The sequence below is a fragment of the Drosophila innubila genome, chromosome X (assembly GCF_004354385.1).
Source record: "Drosophila innubila isolate TH190305 chromosome X, UK_Dinn_1.0, whole genome shotgun sequence".
NCBI lineage: Eukaryota > Metazoa > Arthropoda > Insecta > Diptera > Drosophilidae > Drosophila > Drosophila innubila.
Window position 1 is genome coordinate 35,485,092 of NC_047626.1, and position 8,758 is coordinate 35,493,849.

Below are 8,758 nucleotides of genomic sequence, written 5' to 3' on the forward strand. Positions count from 1 at the left end.
AAACAATTGCAGCTCATCTGTAACTACCATCGCTATCGCCACAGAGAAAAACAAACAGCAATAAAAGACGACGGCGACGAAAAACTGTAACAATAGGTTCAACTGGTAGGTAAAATTCACAAAACAACAAGAATACGACTCTCGTCCATTTTATGTTCAGACAGGCCCCATTTGGTCACCCAGATAAGCTTATCTCAGCCTGCGTCGGCACACATGTTCCCCTTCTAAAAAAAATTAAGCGGACATCATATTTCTTTCAGGTGAGTATAGTTTTCATATCTTAGATTCGTATAACATTATCCTATTAATGGTATGCATCAAACAACATTTGGCAACAATACAACAACGAGGACAGGTCAGGAACATTACAACTAAAACAACATTGCTGACTTTAATAAACTTGCCAGAAAACGTTGGGGAAAGATGGTACTGCGGAGACGCCGCGGGAATAAAAATATGTATATATATATATATTTTTTATGTGTGCAGGTAAGTTTAAGAATAATTGTAAATGTGATTGTGTATATGTGGAGATGTGTAATTATCCTGCAGTTCCAAACTTCAAAGAAAAGTTGAATCCATGGGGAACTGTCCCTAATCGCAAGGGATAGGGAAAATCATGCGAAGTCGAAAAACGTTGAGGACTTTAACCTACAATCGAGGTCTGAGCCAACTTTCCTTGGTATTCCCTAACATTTTCTCACCCAAAACGTTAGGAACTCGTTGAGCTCGGCCGAAATATCCCTAGACATTAAAGTGAACAAGATTTCAAATTTATCGTTTTTTTTTTATTTGGGGTGCTCACTTAACCCTGTCATTCTTGCAGATGGCACATGTGCCCATTTTTAAAACGTGAATAGCGCCCTACGTTGCAATCACAATTACCGTGATCCCATTGAAAATGGGCAAAAATGGGTATAATGTGTTTGGCAGAATGTATATAACAGGCAGAATTGGGCTTGGCAGACCCCCCAAAGTATATATATTCTTGATCAGGATCAATGGCCCAGTCGATTGAGCCATGTCCGTCTGTTTGAACGCGTCGATTTCAGAGACTATAACAGCTAGCGAATTCAAACTTGATATGTAGGTGCCTGGACACCATACGCAGATTAAATATGTTTTTATAATTCATCCATACACAGTCTAAGATTTTAGCCAATAGTTTAAGAGCTATTAATATTTGAATTAAGAAAATTTTTTTTTTAAACTTTTTTTTTTAGCTTTTTTTACTTAAAAATTCAAGAAAAATTAAAAAAAAAATCTGAGCTTCGGTTTTAATTTTTGCAAAGCTGTATGATTTGAGCGTCGTTTAAGATTTGATTCATTAAAATCTATGGAGAAACGGCGATATAATAAAATTGTATATCTTTGCATTTTTTTGTCGATTTTTATGACTTCCTTGTAGAGCGGTATGACCTTTAGTATGAAAATTTTATGTGTTTTTTGAGATATCCTAACCAAGCTCAAAAGGAATCAATTTGGTGTTATCTTTCAATTTTGACCACATTTGGTTAAAATCGGATTACAATATCATATAGCTGCCATACGAACGATCGGTCGAAAATTCATCTTTAGTATGAAAAGTTGTGTTATTTCTTGAGATGTATCAACCAATCGCACAGGTTGTATATCTGGTTATGTGTTATATATCCCTACCAAATTTGGTTCAAATCGGACCACTATAACATATAGCTGCCATGGGACCGATCAGTTAAAAATCAACCTTTGCGAAAAACTTGTTGCATTGTTTATATGTTAATAACTTAGCCGACTTTCCATAGATTTTGACGGTTAACAAACTTAACGATGGGTAATTAATATAGTTATATTTATTTTTTTATTTTTTGTCAAACTATAAGCAGCCGACACTTAACTATACATTAAAATATTACTGTGTAATGTAAATGTAAATATAAATATTCTGTGAGTATCTAAAATGAAAAAGAAAACGATTGGTCCAACATTTGTTGCAAGGATTGGGGAAAACCCAGAAAACCCCAATCAGACCAAGATAAAAATTAGAGATTAGTTAGTAAGTAAGATTAGTTAGAAATACTAATATAGAGGCTTTAATAATAAGCGAAGAACACTCGAAACTAATCGTACGGTATAGATTGTTATAATCAGCACACAGAATACGAAGAGGTTCATGCAAAGCCCAGTTAGTGGTGCAATGCAGAAGATACAATGGATTAAAGTTACAAGTTAATCCAAAAGGTATGTTGAAAGTTATTTCTTCCATCAAACTAACTGAGTCTACTTGACCCTGTAGTAATTTATGAACGAACATTACTCCAAGCATAATTCTACGATTAGTAAGAGAGGGAAGATTGATTAAGCGAAGTCTTCTAGAGTATGAAGGCATCTGAATTTCTGAGTTCCAGCTCAAGCCGCGAAGAGCAAATATTAAGAATTGTTTTTGAATCGATTCTATCCTGGCACGATGTTATTCGTATTGAGGGGACCAAATGCATGACCCATACTCAAGAATCGGGCGAACAAGAGAGGTATATATTAAAGCCTAGTAATATAAGGATCATCAATTTCCTTGGAACATCGCTTAATAAACTCAAGAACTCCCATTGTATGCCGAAAGGATCTGTAGAAAGTCATTACTTTACATTTTGAGCTATTTAAATTTAGAAAATTAGCTTGACACCAAAGTAACAGTGCGTTTAAGTCCGCTTGCAAAAACCTATCAGATAAAGGTTCACTATAGGTTAAACAAAGCTTGACGTCATCCGCATACATTAGTGCACGTGATTGAGATAGAACAGTTGGGAGATCGTTTATAAATAACGTAAATAGAAATGGGCCAAGATGACTACCTTGCGGTACTCCATACGTAGCTTTAATGGATTTTGAAAATGAAGTTTTAAAACTAACTCTTTGAGTTCTGTTACTTTAATAATTGAATATCCAAAGAAGAAGATTATTCGGAAAGCCGAGAAGATCAAGCTTATGAATTAGTAGGGAGTGATTTACAGAATCGAAAGCTTTACTAGAATCCATATAAATAACGTCAGTTTGCATCTTTTTCTTGAACCCCTTAATCACAAGCGAAGTAAACTCAAGAAGTTTAGTGGTTGTCGATCTACATCTCATAAACCCATGCCGAGTAGGGGAAATAATATAACCACATAAATGTTGAAGATGAGAAGTTATTATTTTCTCAAGCAACTTCGGAATTGCAGAAAGCTTAGCAATACCATTATAATTCTAAACGTCGCTCTTAATACCCTTTTTGTGAAGAGGGATAAGAGAGTTAGAAAAGAGATAGAAGAGTCTTTTCATAGATTTGGAACAGATGAAGAGTCAATTGACAAAGTAAATAACTTATGTAGCGGTCAACACAAGGAATCCGCACAGTACTTTAATACGGAACCAGGCACACCATCGGGACCTGGTGTATGTACTGGCTTAATTAATTTAAGCTCACAAAGAAGCGAGCTCTCTGTGATTGCGGGACTGTACATACAGCATGGGTTTCTATATATAGAAACGAATTTAATAGTTCAAATAACCATCTTAAATGCATATTCGGTCAGTTTAGTGAAAATATCTCAAAAAACAAAGAAGTTATTCATACTAGAACTTGATTTTCAACCCTTCGTTCCTATGGCAGCTATATGATATAGTGGTCACATTTGAACCAACTTTGGTCATAATGTGTAAGACATTAACAAATTCAAATCCTGTGAGCTTGGTTATATCGCCGTTTCTTCATAGATTTTAATGAATCATATCTTAAGCGACGCTCAATATACGCAGCTTTTCGAAAAAAAAACCGATGTTCAGAATTTTTTTTTGAATTTTCCTTCAATTTTAAAGTAAAAAAAAGCTAAAAAAAAAACTTAAAAGAAAACAACATTTTCTTAATTCAAACATTAATAGCTTTTAAACTATTGCTCTGAAACTATAATTACAGATATGTTCATTATCTTTTAGAACAAGGAAAGTTTTTAAAAATCGGTTTTGGCATTCTCGAGTAATGATGACAAAAGTGGGCGCGCCTCCAACAAACCGCACGACAAAAAGCCAAATTTTAAAAATTCTAAAAAAAAACTGCCATAGAAAAAAAAAAAAAAATGTTTTCGTCGTTTGGGGCCTCATATCTATCCAAAAAAGTGGGTTTGGTTCAATTCAGATTTGGGCTGTTGGCTAGTGTAATTAACGATATCTATTAGTATTATCCATTATCCCACTGAATCGCATTAAGATCGGCAGCAAACAAGTATTTTCTTTAAAGTACTTTTATACATATTGAAATAAGTAACGGGTATCCTATGGTCGGGATCCCGACTATAGTCTTTCCGACTAGTTTTACTTTAAAATTCAATGAAAAATCGAAAACAATTAATTTAATTTTCTTTTCTATTTCATTTGCATAGCTGCATTAATTACGCATTGTTTATGCCCAGTTCAGACGGACACTTTTAGCCGACACTTTTTCACCGACAGTAAATTGTGACATTCACCCAATTCACATCGGATGTCAAACAAAAATCCCAACGGTTTTTGTTTTTACAGAGTCTGGTCACACTTTGAACAATTTCATACAAGAAATGCCTTAACATAGTAGGCATTTGACCGACTCCGAAAAACCGATGAAATAGAACGTGTTCTATTTCCATCGGTGAGCGTCGGTCTTTTTTCCAACGCTGTCAAATTGTGTGTATTTACACGACACCTGACAATATTTCAGCAAAAAGTGTCGGTGGAAAAACGATCGTCTGAACGGGGCATTAAGATATGATTTATCAAAATCTATGGTGAAACGGCGATTGTTATGACTTCCTTGTGGAGCAGCATGACCTTTAGTATGAAAATTTTTTGTTCTTTTTGAGATACCTTAACCAATCTCACAGAATATCAATTTGTTGTTGTCTTACACATTATGACCATATTTGGTTTACTATATCATATAGCTGCCATAGGAGGGATCGGTTCAAAATCAGTTTTTAGTATGAAAACTTCTGCTGTTTATTATGATATAGCATTCAATCTCGCAGGTTATGTACCAAATTTGGTTTAAATCGGTTGACTATTTAATATAACTGCCATAGGAACGATCGGTCGAAAATCCATCTTTACTTATTTTCTAAGATATTTCAACCAAACTCACAAATTATGAATTTTGTGTTGCCTTATATATCTTCACCAATATCGGTTCAAATCGGTCTACTATATCATGTAGCTGTCATATGACCGATCAGTCTAAATCAAGTTTTAGTATGAAAAACGTTTTTGTTTTTGAAGATGGATCTGATGCATCCTGACCGAAATTGGTTCAAATCGATCCACTATGTAGCCGATCGATAGGAAATCAAATTTTAGTATGATAAACTGTTTTGTTTTTGGAGATATTTCAATCAAACTCATATATTGGATATCTTTAATTGCCCTTTACATTCAAGCGATAAGCAAACTTAAGTATAAAATTTTTTTTATTTTTTTTAAGATCCAGAAATAAGCTGTCATTGTACAGCAAAGTCACTATTTATAAATCCATATTAAGCCCCATATGGAAATATGCACTTCAAATTTACGGCATTGCGGCAAAAACAAACTTAAACAAAATCAGAGTTGCCCAATCAAAAATCCTGAGGCGAATATGCAACGCACCATGGTACATGCGAAATAGGGACATCGAAAGAGACTTAAAGGTTCCGAAAGTGGGCGATGTTATGCAACTACAGGCCTCGAATTACGTTCAACGCCTTGGTGGTCATCCTAACGCGCTAGCCAGACGACTAACTACCAAACCCAGAAAGAGAAGACTCAAAAGGTGCCATCCATTGGATCTCCCTACTAGGTTCCTTCATTAATTTGTAAATTTTGTAAATAATATACTGTAAATAATATAATTCTATATATGTATCTCCTGTGATCAATTGTTCCTTCCCTTAAATGTAAAACTAGATTAAATTGCCACTAATGGTAGCAGAAAACCAGTTTAAATAAAATATACAAATTTTTTATAAAAAAAAAAAAAAAATATTTTTTAAGTTGTCTATATCAAACTAAGAAATAATAAATTTCGTATAGTCTTATACAACCTGTCCAAATTTGGTTGGAATCGGACCACTATAACATATAGCTGCCATGGGATCGATAAGTCGAAAATCAACCTTTGCGTGGAACTTGCTAATAACTTAGCCGACTCTACATAGATTTTAATGAATCATATCTTAAACGACGCGTAATTAATGCAGATACTTACATAAAATAGAAAAGAAAGTGTAATAAATTTTTTTTCGAGCTTTTCTTGAATTTTAATGTAAAAAAATTAAAAAAAAAAAGCTAAACAAAAAATCATAATTTTCTTAATTCAAAAACCTACTGGTTTAAATCTTAGACTGTATATGTATAAGTTATACACATGTATATTCATTAGCTTTCAGAAAAGTAAAGCTTTTAATAATTGGTTTTGGCATTTTCGAGTAATGATGACAAATGTGGGCGCACCTCTAAAAAAATTAAGAAGTAAAAGTCTAATTTTATTAAAAATCTAAAAAAATCTCTGCCATAAAAAAAAATGTTTTCTTTATATAGGGCCCCAAATCTATCCAAAACAAGGGGGCTCCGCCCCTTTCTCGTTTCGCTTGCCTACCCCCGGCTCGCTCCGCTCGCGGTTAGTTGCTACAGTCCGTCCGTCCGTCTGTTTGAACGCGTCGATCTCAGAAACCTTAAGAGCTAGAGACCTCAAACATGTTATGTAGATTCCTGGATACCATAGGCAGAAAATTAAAAAAACAATTAATAAAAACATTTAAATCAATATATATACAATAATATTCTAAAGATATGTAAAATACATAATTATGAGATTCGAACCCTCGCCGACCGATATCATCTCGATATCTTGATTTAAAATTTCTTTACTTGTCAGAACCTAGGAAACAGCTGCCTTTAGAACAGTGGTCGGCACCAACACACACATATGTTTCAGTGCGTTAGTGTGCTTAGTGTTAAGAATATGTGCGTAACAGGCAGAAGGAGGCGTGGCAGACCCGAAAGTATATATATTCTTGATCAGGATCAAGAGCCGAGTCGATATAGCAATGTCTGTCTATCCTGCCGTCTGTATGAACCCTAGATCTCAGATACTATAAGAGCTAAAGACACCAAACTTGGTATGTAGGTTCCTCTATATTTCAAGCAGATCCAGTTTGTTTCAGAATTCGGCCACGCCCCTTTTACTGCCCAAAAATCGACATAGAAAGTTTGATTTCCAAATTATAAGAACAATTTAAAAGCTAGTGACACCAAACTTGGTATGTAGATTCCTGTATATTGCAGGCAGATCAAACTTGTTTCTTTTTTCGATCGGACCACTATATCATATAGCGCCCATAAGAACAATCGGTCGAAAATCAAGTTTTAGTATGAATAACTTTTTTGTTTTATGAGATATAAACAAACTTATAGAATATGCATTTAAGTTAGTTTTATACATCCTTACCGAACATAATACAGTTTAATATAAAAATTTTAAACAAAAATATAAAATAAAAAAAACACAAAATTGTCATTCTGTACTGTGCGCAAAAAGGGTAAGCTACCACGAACATAAAAATTACTATTTGCGCAGTGCCGAATGCCAATTTCGTAATTTTAATTTTTTTTATTTATATTTTTATTTACAAATTTTATATTCAATTCTATTTTGTTCGTCACAAAATTGGATATCAGAAATTTTGGGGCTGGTATATGCTTTCGTCACTAGACTTTTACCTTGTGTAAAAATATTTTTGTGGGATATTAGAAATTTTTGCAATTGCTTTTGCTTTTGACATTGGGTGCGTTCTCCAGAACACATCGACAACAGAAAATCGATGAAATTTTCTCGATTGTTCTGCTGAATGGCTGTGATGTACAATTATGATGCCATTTTATGATTATGATGAGTGAAAATTCATCACCAAAATAGTACTCAAGAATTCTTTGATGCTTTGTTATCGATAAAACAAATCGCAAGCAATTGTAAAAATAAACTTCACAATTGTAAGCTACATAAACAACATGCATTAGAAGCAACTTTAATTTTGATTAACGAATTGGCGGATTCCGTTAATACCAACAATGTTTTAGATGCTGTAATAAATATTTTGAATGAAGATGATTTGGAAGAGAGTCTCTTTAAAAAGAAAAAGCAGCGCATTCGCTCTCAGATGTTTTTTAAGGTAACAGTGCAAGACTATAGAATGGACGAGTTGAAGGATCATTTCAGAATGCCCCTTGCATCATTTGAAATAAATATTCATATCTCACAGCCAATAAGTGTTTAATTTTATTATATTTACATTCACAGTCTCTTCTTCTTTTTATAGTGGTCATTAAAGCGATGGAATTGTGGGAACCAATTGCCAATGTTCCAATAGAAAAAAAAAAATGATTTTTACAATTTGGATGTTGGCAAACAGGAGTCATTTTTGTCAGTAGGTGACCGTTTTGATATTTCAATAACGTTCCGGCTATACACTCCAAAAAAAATCAAGTATTCAGTACTCAAATCAAGTACGATCGATGTCAGAATTGCGCCTATCCCGAAAATTCGTGATTCAAGTACAAGATTCTCATATCAAGTATTTTTCATTTAGTCCCTAAATACTTGATTCTAGATTTTTTTAAGTACTTTTAAGATAAGTTAAAGAACATTTTGTACTTATTTCAAGCGCGTTTCAGACCATATTTATTCTTTTAAATACTTATATTAAGAACTCAAATTATGTATAAAATTAAATTTTAGAAT

At 33.7% G+C, this 8,758-nt stretch overlaps 1 long non-coding RNA gene across 4 annotated transcripts; it reads left to right on the top strand.

Moving 5' to 3' along the window:
- Nucleotides 1–8,520, top strand: LOC117788975. Of its 4 annotated transcripts, none has more exons than XR_004617812.1 (4): nt 1–105; nt 161–260; nt 356–489; nt 8,337–8,520. It is a non-coding gene; the product is annotated as an uncharacterized LOC117788975 (long non-coding RNA). The 4 variants fall into 4 exon arrangements; XR_004617814.1 differs by lacking the exon at nt 8,337–8,520 and adding an exon at nt 5,465–5,657; XR_004617815.1 differs by lacking the exon at nt 8,337–8,520 and adding an exon at nt 553–624.
- The last annotated feature ends 238 nt before the right edge of the window (nt 8,521–8,758 follow it).